This window comes from Oenanthe melanoleuca, chromosome 1 (assembly GCF_029582105.1).
Source record: "Oenanthe melanoleuca isolate GR-GAL-2019-014 chromosome 1, OMel1.0, whole genome shotgun sequence".
Lineage (NCBI taxonomy): Eukaryota > Metazoa > Chordata > Aves > Passeriformes > Muscicapidae > Oenanthe > Oenanthe melanoleuca.
In genome coordinates, this window is record NC_079333.1 from 24190032 (window position 1) to 24202108 (window position 12077).

Below are 12077 nucleotides of genomic sequence, written 5' to 3' on the forward strand. Positions count from 1 at the left end.
GTGAGAAACATCGGCTTGGACACTTGGACAGGAGATTTCTGACCCAAGTGCTGCTTTGCATAGGCGATGGAGAGAGTGAATCATGGTGATTTGTTTCCTAGCCCGCCCTTCTGAGCCAGGGTCTGTGTATGCCAGTTGCTGACTTCCCCTTACTCTGCACCCAGACTTTCTTCTGCATCCTGCAGAAGGGTTTTATTTGCATTACATACAGGACAGCATTTAAATCTGGTAGTTTCCTTCTTGATAGTAGTAGTTTAAAAAGACAAAACAACCCAAAACTGTTCAATTTCAGCTGTTTAGAACACCAAACCTGTATCAATCATCACAGTTATTTGTAAACCACTTCTAGGGTTTTTTAATAAATATTACCTCTCAAAGCCTGAAAAAGAGGATGAGAGACCCTGCTCTTCATCCTAAATGTAATAGAAACCTTGAGTTTTCTGTGCGAGTGGCTGCACTGGGCAGCACTGAAGAACACCCACAGTTACTAGTTACTGCAGTAAAGTTCCATATTTTCTTTTTAAAATAATAAAGTAACTTTCCAGGCCTGGGCTGTGTGTGGAGGAAAGTGTGAAAAATGAACCTACAAGACTCACATTTTTAATGCTAAGAAGCAAAAAAAACCCCTACAGATTATTTTTAAAATAAAATCTCAACTTTTTTAAAATCCACCTTCATGACACTTCAAAACTTCACATTTGGGGGATTTTTATTAGTTACTTTTCTCCTTCCCGCCTCCACCCCACCCTGAAAGCTGAGGACCTGGCAATAAAAAGGCAGCCATTAATCCACCCATCAAGTGGTTCTGAAAATGTGACCTGTGGCCATGTGGCTGAGATGGATGGTGGTGCCGGGCTGGCTGTGTACATAGCAAGGGAGGAGCCTTCTCTATTTAAAAGGCTCATATGGTGGTCAGAGCAGAAAATAAGACAAGTGAGTCTGTTAATTAGGGATAGAAAGCCTCAGTCCCTGCAGCTCTGGTATACATCACACTTTGCTCTAGCCCTTGACTTCCTCTCCATCCTGGTTGTTCCACCTTTCTTGTTTGTCTTGATTTTGAGGTCTTGGTGCAAAGGCTTCCTTGTGGCAGAAGCAAGAAGCCTTATCAACTGGTCAGGCACCTGGAGCAGACCCCATCCACAAGCTGTCCTTTGGTGGTCCCATCCTCGATTTTCATGTACAAGGTCTCAACCTGTCTATGGCTCTTTTTCAGAGGCAATTCTCCACAATCCATTCCTTAACCTACAGCACAACAAATCCTCTCTCCTTACCAGCCTGTCTCTTCTAGAAAGCTTGTAGCCCTCAGTTGTAGTGTTCCAGTTGTGCTACTCATCCCATCATGTTTCTGGGATAGCAACCAGCTCCCTATTTCCAGCTCCTCATGCTTGTTTCCCATTCTGTGTGCATTGATATACTCTTCAGCTGGATTGTCACCCTCCTTACCTTTGGGGAAGAATCCTCTCTAACTCCTTTGGGATGATTGACAGGCATTTCCCTGCTGCTTCCTAAAGTGTTGGTGTTTCATGGTTCTTCTCTGACACTCTGATAAATTAATTTTGTAATTTGTGGCTCCATATGAGACTTTTTAAAAGAATCTTTTTAAAATTTGGGACAGCAAGCATTGCTGTGTTGTGTTTGGCCTGGTATTCAAAGTGGGAAGTGCCCAAGGTCTCAGGAACCCAGTTTCCACAAATCCAGCCCAATTTTGGCAAATTTATGACACTTGGAAACAACAGCCAGCTCTTATATGACCTTAATTACATGTAAGTGTGCACTGATGAGAGGGAAAGGCTGACTTGGGCTCATCTAGAAAAAACAAAGGCTGGATTGTGAATATTCTCAGAGAACAGGGTGGGAGGGAGTATCTCTCCATCATAGGCTCATTTTAATACTCCAAAATCCTGCAAAGGACTACCAAACCCAGTCATTCCCTGTGGCAATAATTGTTCACTGCAGCTGCTTGAGTTTGCTCCACAGCTGAGAAACCATTCTGTGGCAATCAGGTGATTTTCCATTAGAGGTCCATTACATTTAATATAATCCATCCATAAAGCTCTCTGCTTCACCTGTAGCCTTAAGAGACCTCTTTAATAATTCAGTGCCTTTAGATACACACATTTAGATACACAATTTGGCTCTTTTCTATGGGGATTTTACCTCCCAAGCAGCAAGCCAAGGTGTGGTACCAAGTGTGATAACGCTGCCCTTTTCCCTCCGGGATTGGCTTCCCTCAGCAGATACTGGCAGCAGAAATGCAGCTTTTCCTTGGCACTGGAGAGCTGCCATGCCCATCTGCCTTCCTGGAAAAGCCAATTTTAGCAAAGCTGTAGCCCTCCAAAATTGCTGTCTTGCTGTGATTGCTGGACACCCGAGGGTTTCCCAACAACAGCTGATGTGGGGCTGTGCCATTAGCCTAGGCCTGCTATGGCTGGTGGTGCTGAGCTGATTTGTTAGCTGTTGTTCTCTCTGTCTCACATCTGCTCCTGGCTGTGCCAGGGCCTGGAGTGAAAGAGCCTGTTGTTCCCCAGAAGTGTTACAGTATTGCCAGGTATACAGGTCCTCATTAAGGGAGGGCTGCTTATCTCCTAACCTGAAGTAGCGATTTGCAGTGCTCCCTTTGTAATGTCTCCATTACAAAGCAACCAGGGACAGAGCCTGGACACAGTGTGCACCCACCCCCCATTCCTTCCTGGCGGCTGGCCAAGGACTGGGAGACCTGCACACCCCCCACACCAGCTTTCTGCCCTGAAGCACGGTCATCTGAGGAAATTTAATTAGATAGCAAGTAACAGTGGAAGGCATGAGGAGTTAAATGGGTAGTTGAGGGAAGGAAAAGTAATGAGATTTTTTTTTTTTTTTTTAGCCTTCTTCCATGGGCAGTGAAGATGTCCCCTACTGCTGCTGTACCTGAGAGCACTGGCAGCTGCAGGCATTCCTGTCTAGATACTTAGCTGTGGCTGCACTGGTATTTATAAAATTTCTCTTAAATTAATTGCTATCCATATGCTGTGCCCCAGCAGAAGGAAGGCAAGAGGGTGAAAAGGAGTAGAGTTGTCTCTGCCCAAGGGCTGATCGCACTTCTTTGCAAAGTAACTTGGAGTCAGACCACCTGGCCCAGAAAACATCACACCCTAATGTCAGGAACATTCACCTGCAGTCCCCATTTTCATTTCAATTACGGTTTTGGAGGGGAGTCTCTTTGTCAAGAGCGTTCCTGGGAGCTCACTTCTGCAGGTGGGGCTTACTCTTGGTCTGGCGGCCAGGCCTCACTGAGCTGGGTGGTGGGGACGAAGCCTGAGGTTGCTGGCTGGGTGATGTGGCTCTGGTGGCTGTGACATCATGGAGGATGGGAGAAGTCACCAGGGGCATCAGTAGGCAGACCCAGCTCCACCACAGCTGCACTCATGTAGGACTTAGGTGTTGGTGAGTGCTCATGCAGGGAGAAGGCTGGGCTGGATGGAGGACAGGGCAGATGCCGGGGGTTCTGAAACAGAGCTGAGTCCCTCAGCCCTACTGCCCTTGGGTCTGGGGGCAGAGAGGCTCGGGGCTCCCAGAGATGACAGGTGCCTAGAGAGACTTTGAGAATGTGCTGGGTACCCCCAGCTCCCTACTTTCTCCCACAGACCTGATGAGCCCTCTTTCCTCCCATCTTCTCCAGGCCATGGCTGCAGCAAATGCTCTCCTCCTAGCTGCAGTGGCCAGAGAGATCATCCAGCCTGGCCAGAAGAAGCATCACCACATCAGCAGAGCCATGGCCAAACAGATGCTGGAGCGTGAGGTGTATCTGCACCAGGAGTTGATTAACTTGCTGCAGGAGATTGAGAGGAACAAGAATGCAGAGGAAACCTGGCTCTTTTCTGGATGGCTGTTTTGGACTGCTGCAGTTGCCTTGGTCCTGCTTGCTGTCATCTGCTGGCTGGCCAGGCGAAGAAGAAAGCGTCAGGTGTCTCCTCAATCACTTAGAGTCTTCTGTCCTGATCTCCCAGAAGACATTGCTGAGATTGAAATTGGATTAAGTGTTAATGACCACAATCGCACAAGGCGCAACAACTTGACCTTGGATTTGCCCAATTCTTAAGTCTGCCCAGGTTGTCTGGATGGCATCCCTTGCTTCCATTGTGTCAATTGCTTCATTAGGGTTTCTTTGGTTCCATATAGTACTAAAAGAGTCATATTAAAATTTGGGAAAGCAAGCACTGCTGTGTTGGTTTTGGCCCTGTATTCAAAGCAGGACTTGTGTTGGTAACTTCTGCTGCAGTAGTTTTCCATTGAGGCTGGGTATTTTCCAGAAAGTGAGACAGAAATGTTGACAGCTTCCAGGACCCCCCCTAGTCATCAGCTGGTACAGCTGACTCATCCTGTGCCTGCCTCTGTGCTCTTCCTGTCTCCCTACCCTTGCATCTCCCTGCACATGTGTACACTGCTAGCACTGCTGGTGCTCCAGGGTGGCTGTGACCACTTGTGTGGCTTGTGCCATGCAAGAAGCAAGAGCCAACCTGTTCCATCCCTCCTCCCAGCTATATCTCCAGAAACCTTGCCAGTCCCTCCTCTTCTAGGTTTCCACCTGACCTTTCTGCTTCTTGTAATTTGGTCTATCAGGGTCCTCTGCACTCTTCAAAGCCCACAGTTCCCCTGCACTTTGCAAACTCTTTTGGAAAGTCTCAACATGCCCTTGCTGCAGCATCCTCTCTCCCTGCACCACTACACCTGTGGGCACAGCACAGAAGCTCCTCATGCAGATGGCAGTTCTTCTGGTGTGTGGTGGCCAAAATGTAGGGGTCTAATTTTTAAGCAAGGCTCTGAGCAGGTATTTCCAAACTATGTCATGCAGGGTCAGCTGCCCTTTCTCTGAGGGAGGGATGTAATGTTACTCCTATTTTGAGCAGCCTTAGTTGCACAATCTGCATTTTTCTGAAATTGAAGGATTTTTGCCTTGAGTCTGCCTTTTCCAACTGCTATGCAGCCCTCCCCTTTTGCCTGAACTCTTAACATGCATCTGTGCCCCCTATCCTTGACCCCCAATAGCCCAAGAGGCAGCTTCCTTGGTTCATACTCATCCTTTCTTATCTTGGAGGATGAAGGAGAGCTTCTCTTCCACCTTCAGCTTGGTGGCATGCAGGTACTTGGTCATTCTCATAGTGAGCAGGCTTATCTGAGGATCTTTTCCATGAGAGCAATGCAAAGGCAATGAGAAGCTGGGTTGTCCCCTAGGCGTTTTCTAATAGCCTTTTCACTCCCCCCACTTCCCCTGTCCCTCCTCCTCTTCCCTGTCCATTGTCTTGGCTCTCAGCCAGTGTAATTCCAGCCAACTTGGGTGCACGGGACTTGGATGCACGTGCTTGTCCTGTTTACCAGGATAAAAAGGGCCAGTGGAGGGAGATGCAAGCTGAGACGCAGGCAGGCGCTGGAAGGCAGGCACAGGGAGGGGCACACAAGCGTAACTGAGCAGAAAAACACAGATGGATGTGGATGTGCAGGCAGCCCCAGGCAACCTGAGACTTTACTGAGAGCAAGATACGCAGACAGAGGTGCATGTGCACTGGCACAAGCCAAGGAGGAGATGGATAAGCAGACGAGCAGATAACTACAAGGCAAGTAATGAAGGACCAGGACAGGAGGAGTTGCAGAGGCCTGTGGTGAAGGGAAACAGCAGGAGCTTCTGTGCAGGGCACAGGAGAAGGGGTGAGCAGATGGATGAGTTTGGCCTGCTCTCTTCTCTCTCCTCTCTGACTGGATCCAGATCATAGACAGCAGTTGCCTTCAGTGCTGGGACCCCACCTGGAGCAGTTGCCCTCATTTATAGAGTTTCCTGTCTCACAGACTTGTAGGGAAAATTACAGTGAAGGAAGTTTCTTGAATGTTGAATGCACAAGGCCAAACCCAACAGCCCAGAAATGTGGGCTCATTAATACTACCATGCATAATGAACAGAGAAAGTAAAATCCTTTCTTAGTCAAGAAATTTTGAGACTGTTTCCTGGCTGGAATATGAGCTTGGCAGCTCCAGCCTCTTGCTATAGACTTGACATGAATAATCCTTTTTCTCTTGCCTCCTTGATCTCCCTGACCTGTATCCCCTCCCTCCACCAAGGAGAACAAAAAAGTCCCAGATTCCAACAAGACTTGCAGTCTCCTTGCAGCAGGAGCTCCAGACCATGTGAGAGGTGAAAGGGGGGCTGCCCAGAGGTGTCCTGCCCAGAGCCTGCCTCACCTCCTCCTTCCTCCTCTTGCTGCTCACTTGCTCTTGCTGCTTCTCTTGCTTCCCTGTGCAGATGGGAAACAAAATCCCTGTCACTCACTCTGAGCCACCAGTCTGTTGCAGGTCACTTCCTGAAGACAATGGCTTTATTCCTTGGACCACTGGATGGCTTTTGGCATGGGAGCTAAATCAGTGAATGGAAATCTCCTCCCTGCAAGCTGCAGTGACATCCTGCTATTGTTGGCACCCCTTGGCAGGTTTGTTCAGCTGCTTTGTACCAGTTGACATCTCCGGGCTTTCATCAGTGCGTCAGCATCACCCATCACATGGGCTTCCTGACCTAGTGCCCAAGGAAAGCCCTCTTCTCCTGTTTACAGTCAGGATGCAAAAGTGAAGGAAGCTGAAATGCTACTCAGGAATCCACTCCAGGCTTTAATCACCGCTGTCACTGCTAGAAGACGTGGGGAATGTTGAAAAATAATAACCATGCTGTGTAATAGGATGCAGATGTTCCGGTTGTGATCTGTGCAGACACTGTGACCTCTTGGCTACTGGAAGACAAGCCCTAATCAAAACTGAAAAAAAAAATTTCCTGCAGGCTTCCAAGAAATCTGGAAGACCTCTGTGTGTGATCAGTAAATGTATAATGGCTCTGAACCCAACTTTGGTTAGGCTAGGACAGATCTCTCTGTTGACAGCACAAGAGAGCAGTATAGGGCACATAGGGTTATCTGTGTCTGGAGCTGGTTTGGAAAGGCCCTTGCCAGACAGGAAAATTAAAATGATGAGTGTCTTGTAAGCTGTAGGCTATTAAGGTACATACACACATGTATGCATACAATATGCATGCACTCATACCTCCCTGGGGAGGACTGTGAGCTGATGAAGTCCTTTCCTTTCTGTTCCTGGCTGGCCTTGTTTGGCCCATGCTGCTCTTTCCCACACAGGAAGTTGTGGACACCATTGAAGCCTCAGAATGAAAATTGCAAGGCTCGGAACCTTTTTCTCTTTTTCATGCTAGGGAAGCCTTTCCCCGGCTGAGACAGTTTTCTCAGTTCCAGCCTGAGCCTTTCCCAGGATGATAACATTTGGGAAAAACAGAAAGGAATTAATAACAAGATTAACACCTAGGCTTCACTGAAAAACAGTTCTCACGGTCTGTGAGAAAGTTTTGTTTTCTTCTATTGTCCAATGGGCTGCTGTCCTGTTTGTAGTTTGTGAACTACACTATAAATGTGGTTCGGTCATTTAATAAACCCCTTCTTTAGCCATCAAGCTGGAGAAGTCTTTGTCGTTATTATACGCAACTCCTAGCGCGATAGCGGCAGGAACTGGCTGTCTGGGAGTTGCCAGGGTAGTTTTGGGAAGAGCAGAGCAAGAAAATTGCCTTTTCTTATGGAGCATCACAGTCCCACCAAGCCCCTGGGAGGCAAAATTGTGCAGACCTCCTTCAGCTGTCATGATGAATTTTCCTGTAGCTGCAAGAGTGCTGGCATGGCAGAAGAGGTCCAACTGCAGCCAGTTATGCCATCCATCCATCCATCCATCCATCCATCCATCCATCCATCCATCCATCCATCCATCCCAGTCTCCTTCTCCCCTCTCCTCCATCCCTCAGCACTCCCAGAGGCATCTATGCTGGGGACTGCTGAGCCACTCTGGGCATCAGTTCTCTCAGAAGAGGAAGAGGAGGCAGAGAGATGAGGGAATCAGAACTGCATCTTCCTGCAGTACCCAGATTCCCAGAAATTAGCTCTGCACTGGCCAAAAATATCAGCCAAGCAGCACAGATGCTCTCTCTTCCACATACACCTCATTGGCGCAGACAGTTATAGCAAATCCCAAAATAGCAGAGTTAGATAAATAAAGAGAAAACGGTTTACAAATTTCCAAGAGGGTGACAAACAGTAGTGCTCGCTAAGAAGAGGAGCTCTTTCTAACTCAAGGACTTTTTCTTTCTTAAGATCCTTTCCCCACATAAAATAAAAGATAAGGTACTTTTCAAGCAAAGTGCCCAGTAACTTTAAGACTGACTGATAGGAAGTGATGGTGGGTGCTGCACTGAAGCAGAGAGGAAGTTTTTGGCAAATACATGCCTGCAAGATAGAGAATAGCCTGAGCCTCTAGTTTCCTTTTTCACAGCTCCAATGCTTTCTGCCTGCTTAAAGTCTGAGAGAGCAGCTATTTAAGAAGCATGTAGGAAGGTAATTATGTGATGTAACTGGATCTGGGAACCAAGTTGCCTGCTTTTTCACTCAGCTCTTCTGAATGCTTCCTGCATTGCCTAGTTTCAATATACTTGCATGGATACAGATCATGGTACCAATTTCACTGAAATCAGTGAAGGATGTTCACTTGCCATTTAAAGGCGACAGCTCATGGAAAACCTTCCCACACTGCAAATGACCTATTTTAAAATCAGAATTTTTTGTCATATCTGCTCCTCATGCCATACATGATGAAGATGAGGAGAACCTACAGTTGTACATTGCCGGCTGGGGATGCACCAACCTCAGAAGGCACAGGGGTGCTGCTGAGGTTGGGGTGAGGGGTGAAAGGGACTGGACACCATCCTCATTTTACTGATAAAATAGGCACTGGGTGCTTGTGAACACCCCAGCAGAGAAACCAACACTTCTTCCTGAGCTCCTGCACTTCCCATGGTGGGGGCACTGGGACAGCAGCTGCTGCAACATGTAGAGGGCAACCCAGGGGAATGCTCACCCAGCTGAGCTGGGCTTTCAAACTGGCTGGGAGCACTGGTAGTAACGGAGACCCTGCCGGTGCCCCTTTCTGAAAGGAGCATTGTTATTCCACAGAAATGACCTTTGGAGTCCAAATGTCTTTATTTAAAATGAAACAAAACCAACCCTGACTGCTCTTTAGGCAAAAACAAATTAGGTGTTATTGCTGCACAGCTTTAAATACACTATGGTGATCTTACACACTTCTCTATGTCTGCCTGGTCAGTGAATACACTGTGCTGCCTTAACTCCCAGCTCCTGCCACTCCCACACAGGTGAGAACGGCAGGAAAACTGTCAGGTCTACTCCCGTGCCTGGTATTTAGTTTCACCTCGCTGAAAAGATCTTAAAATGACCAGAAAAAGAGGAAAGCAATTGGGTTGGCTTAAAACTGTTGATCAGGAAGCAAAAACCACTGCAAGTCTGGAGTATATTATTTTGTATTATTATATTTTTAAAAAAACACTGTTGATTCACCAGGGCCCTCCTCTTTCTTCTGTCCCTGCCAGGAGTTGATGACTTTTTTCAAGCATCTCCCTTTGCTGTCACTTTAGCAAAAGCTTGCAGAAGCTCTGCTTCATCTGTCTCTTGGCTGGGTGATGAAAATGAGCCATAAAAAGCAAATTTGGAAATCAGTTCCTCTGGTTGCATGACTCGTTTGTTTTCTTGTAAAAGCACCAAACTTTTCTTAGACCTTCATGTCCAGAGGGAGTGAAGTGCAAAGAGTTTCTCAGCCAAGTTTGCAGTAGTAAAAATGGCATGTGCTCATATTCCTCCTCTACCTCCCTCCTCTTTTACAGCCCCAGCCAAACATGGCTTTTGCTAAAAGTTTGTGACCCTTGCATGGTATTTTCTGAGCCTTTTCAAGCCAAACCCAGAGATTGTTTCTAAACAAACCTGACTTTCCATTGGGAGTTAGATAATAGCAGTGCAGAGGAGGACACTAAAACCAGAGCTTGTGCCCTAGAGTTGCCTATTTCCATATTATCCTTCATCCAGGAAAATTCCAGAAGCCTACGGAAGGGTGCTTTCACCCTTGTAAGAAGTGAGCAGTCAAGCAACCTGCATGCCTGGGGGACATTGGTATTTGATCAGCTGGTTTAGGAGGCCGGAGGGGGCTGCCCAGGGCAGCCAGGGGTGGAGGGCTTACCCAGGGAAGGGGGCCTGGTATGACCATGCCATTGCAGTGCAAGCACCAAGCAACCCAGACAACTTGTGCCAGTGCTGGGGAGCAAAGCCCCTGCACCTTGAGCCACAGGTACTGCTAGTGTCTGCCCTTGGGGCTTCTGCCCCGCTTGGGGTGCAGTCAAAGGGGAGTTGTGTGCAGGGGCACAGAGTAGGCAGAGTTTCTGCCCCAGCCCCTGCACGACCTTGTGTCCATAGCAGGAGACTTCCTAGCCTGGGCAGACACGCTGTCTCCTCTCTCTAATTGCAGCCTTGTGCTTGTCCCAGAGTGGGAGCTGGCTCCTTCCCCTCCATCGCATTGTCTCTTCCCACAGCCCAGCTCCCACGGGGCTCACGGCTTTTCCTCTCCGGCTCGCAGCCCAGCTCTGCTGCACTGGCTCTGTCTTATCCCTCACATCTCAGAGTCATTTGCTCTCCCTTCCCCATCCTGTTCAATCAGATTTTCCTTTTTTAAGCCACCACCTTACTGTGCTCTCTTATATAATCTTTTGCACAAAAATCCAAAAAGCAGTGGGACTGCACCGTGGAGATATAAAGATGGGCTGCCTGCTCCAGAGGCTTCCATCCATCCCCTTCACCTTGTTGTCTATGTTGCTGGGCTGCAGAGGTCCTGGCTGTGCCTGCCTAGTGGGGATGAGAGGGCCCAGAGCCCAGCTGGACAATGGCAGCCCTGTGCTGGAGAAAGCAGCTCTGTCTGGCTGTCACTGTGGTCTGTATCTGCTGAGCACAGAGGAGGGGAATGGTGTCCCTCCACATCCCTGCATGCCCCTCACTGGGCATAATCAGGGAGAAGATGGAGGGATTGATGTCTGAGAGCAGCATTACCCCACTCCCCCATGCACTGTGCAGGCTGATGCAGGGACTGGGGTGGCTCTGCTTTCAGGCACTGGCTGGGTTACCCAGAGGTTGGAGGTTTGCTCTGCTGCAAACTCCCAGGGCAACCTTGGGCAGGTCCTTTGGGCCACGCTGGTGCTTTGTGATCCCTGCAAAGAATGGAGCCAGCTGCACAGCTGCGTCCCTGCACCTCCACACTGGAGGTGTGGACTGGGAGCCCAGGCATGGAGCCATACCAGCATGTCCCCAGTTCTGGACCAGCCCTGCACACAGGGCCATGAGATGCAACAGCTCAGATGTCTCTGAGGCAGCCCCTCAGAGACACCCAATGCCACCCACACCTAATGCCGTGTGGATTGGGAAGACCCCCTGACTCTCCCTGTGTCCCTTGCCCAGGTAGCACTGGGGGTAACAGTAGCACAGCTCTGCTTATGGAGGCCATCAGACAGACCTTCTTCAGATCCTGGATGCATTTCTGGCATTACTGTTGGGCTGCTGTTAAAAATGACTTTCTCATTCCTGTCCTAATCCATCAGCAGCACTTCTCAAAGCACTGAGTTACCAAAAAAGGAGTGATTGCACCATCAAAATATTATTGCTGCCACTGGCAAAGCTATGGTGGAACACAACAGCCCTGAAGAGGGCAGGAAGAGGGAGCTACAGCTGCAAGTCAGAGAGGAAAGCTTCTAGTCACAATGTGGTGGCAGTAGGGGCTGGCTGCTTTGCTCTGGGGCCTCCCTGAAGCCCTGCAAGGAACAAGAGTGGGGAGCAATGCCCACATGAAGGCACTGGTATATGCCTCTCCTAGAGAAAGAAAAGGCAGCTCTTTCCAAGCTTACCAGTGAACTGCCTGCCAGCATCAGTGGGGAAGAAATCACAGCTTGCTTCTTCCTGAGCTGTCTCTAAAGTGTAGTTTGTGCTGAGACAGATGCAACCTTGAACAGAGACTTTCCCATCAGAACTATAAACCCCCTTTGAAGCCTGGCTTGGAAAACACATATTTCTGCTTCTTCCTCTTAGGTTGTCACCATAAAAAGAACCACAAAGGGATCTGCAAGCCCATGGCAAGAATGAAGAGCCTCTTTGGGTTTCCTTCCATGCCACAATTCCTTCCAT

General features: G+C 48.5%; 1 protein-coding gene across 1 annotated transcript in view; it reads left to right on the forward strand.

Annotated features, from left to right (window-relative positions):
- Positions 1-7578, forward strand: part of MAB21L3 (mab-21 like 3) — a 49936-nt gene extending 42358 nt beyond the window's left edge. Inside the window, exons 9-10 of the mRNA XM_056501649.1 lie at positions 2864-2965; positions 3659-7578. The gene's annotated coding sequence lies outside the window, so the exon portion shown is untranslated. The remainder of the gene's footprint in view (positions 1-2863; positions 2966-3658) is intronic.
- Positions 7579-12077: the final 4499 nt, after the last annotated feature.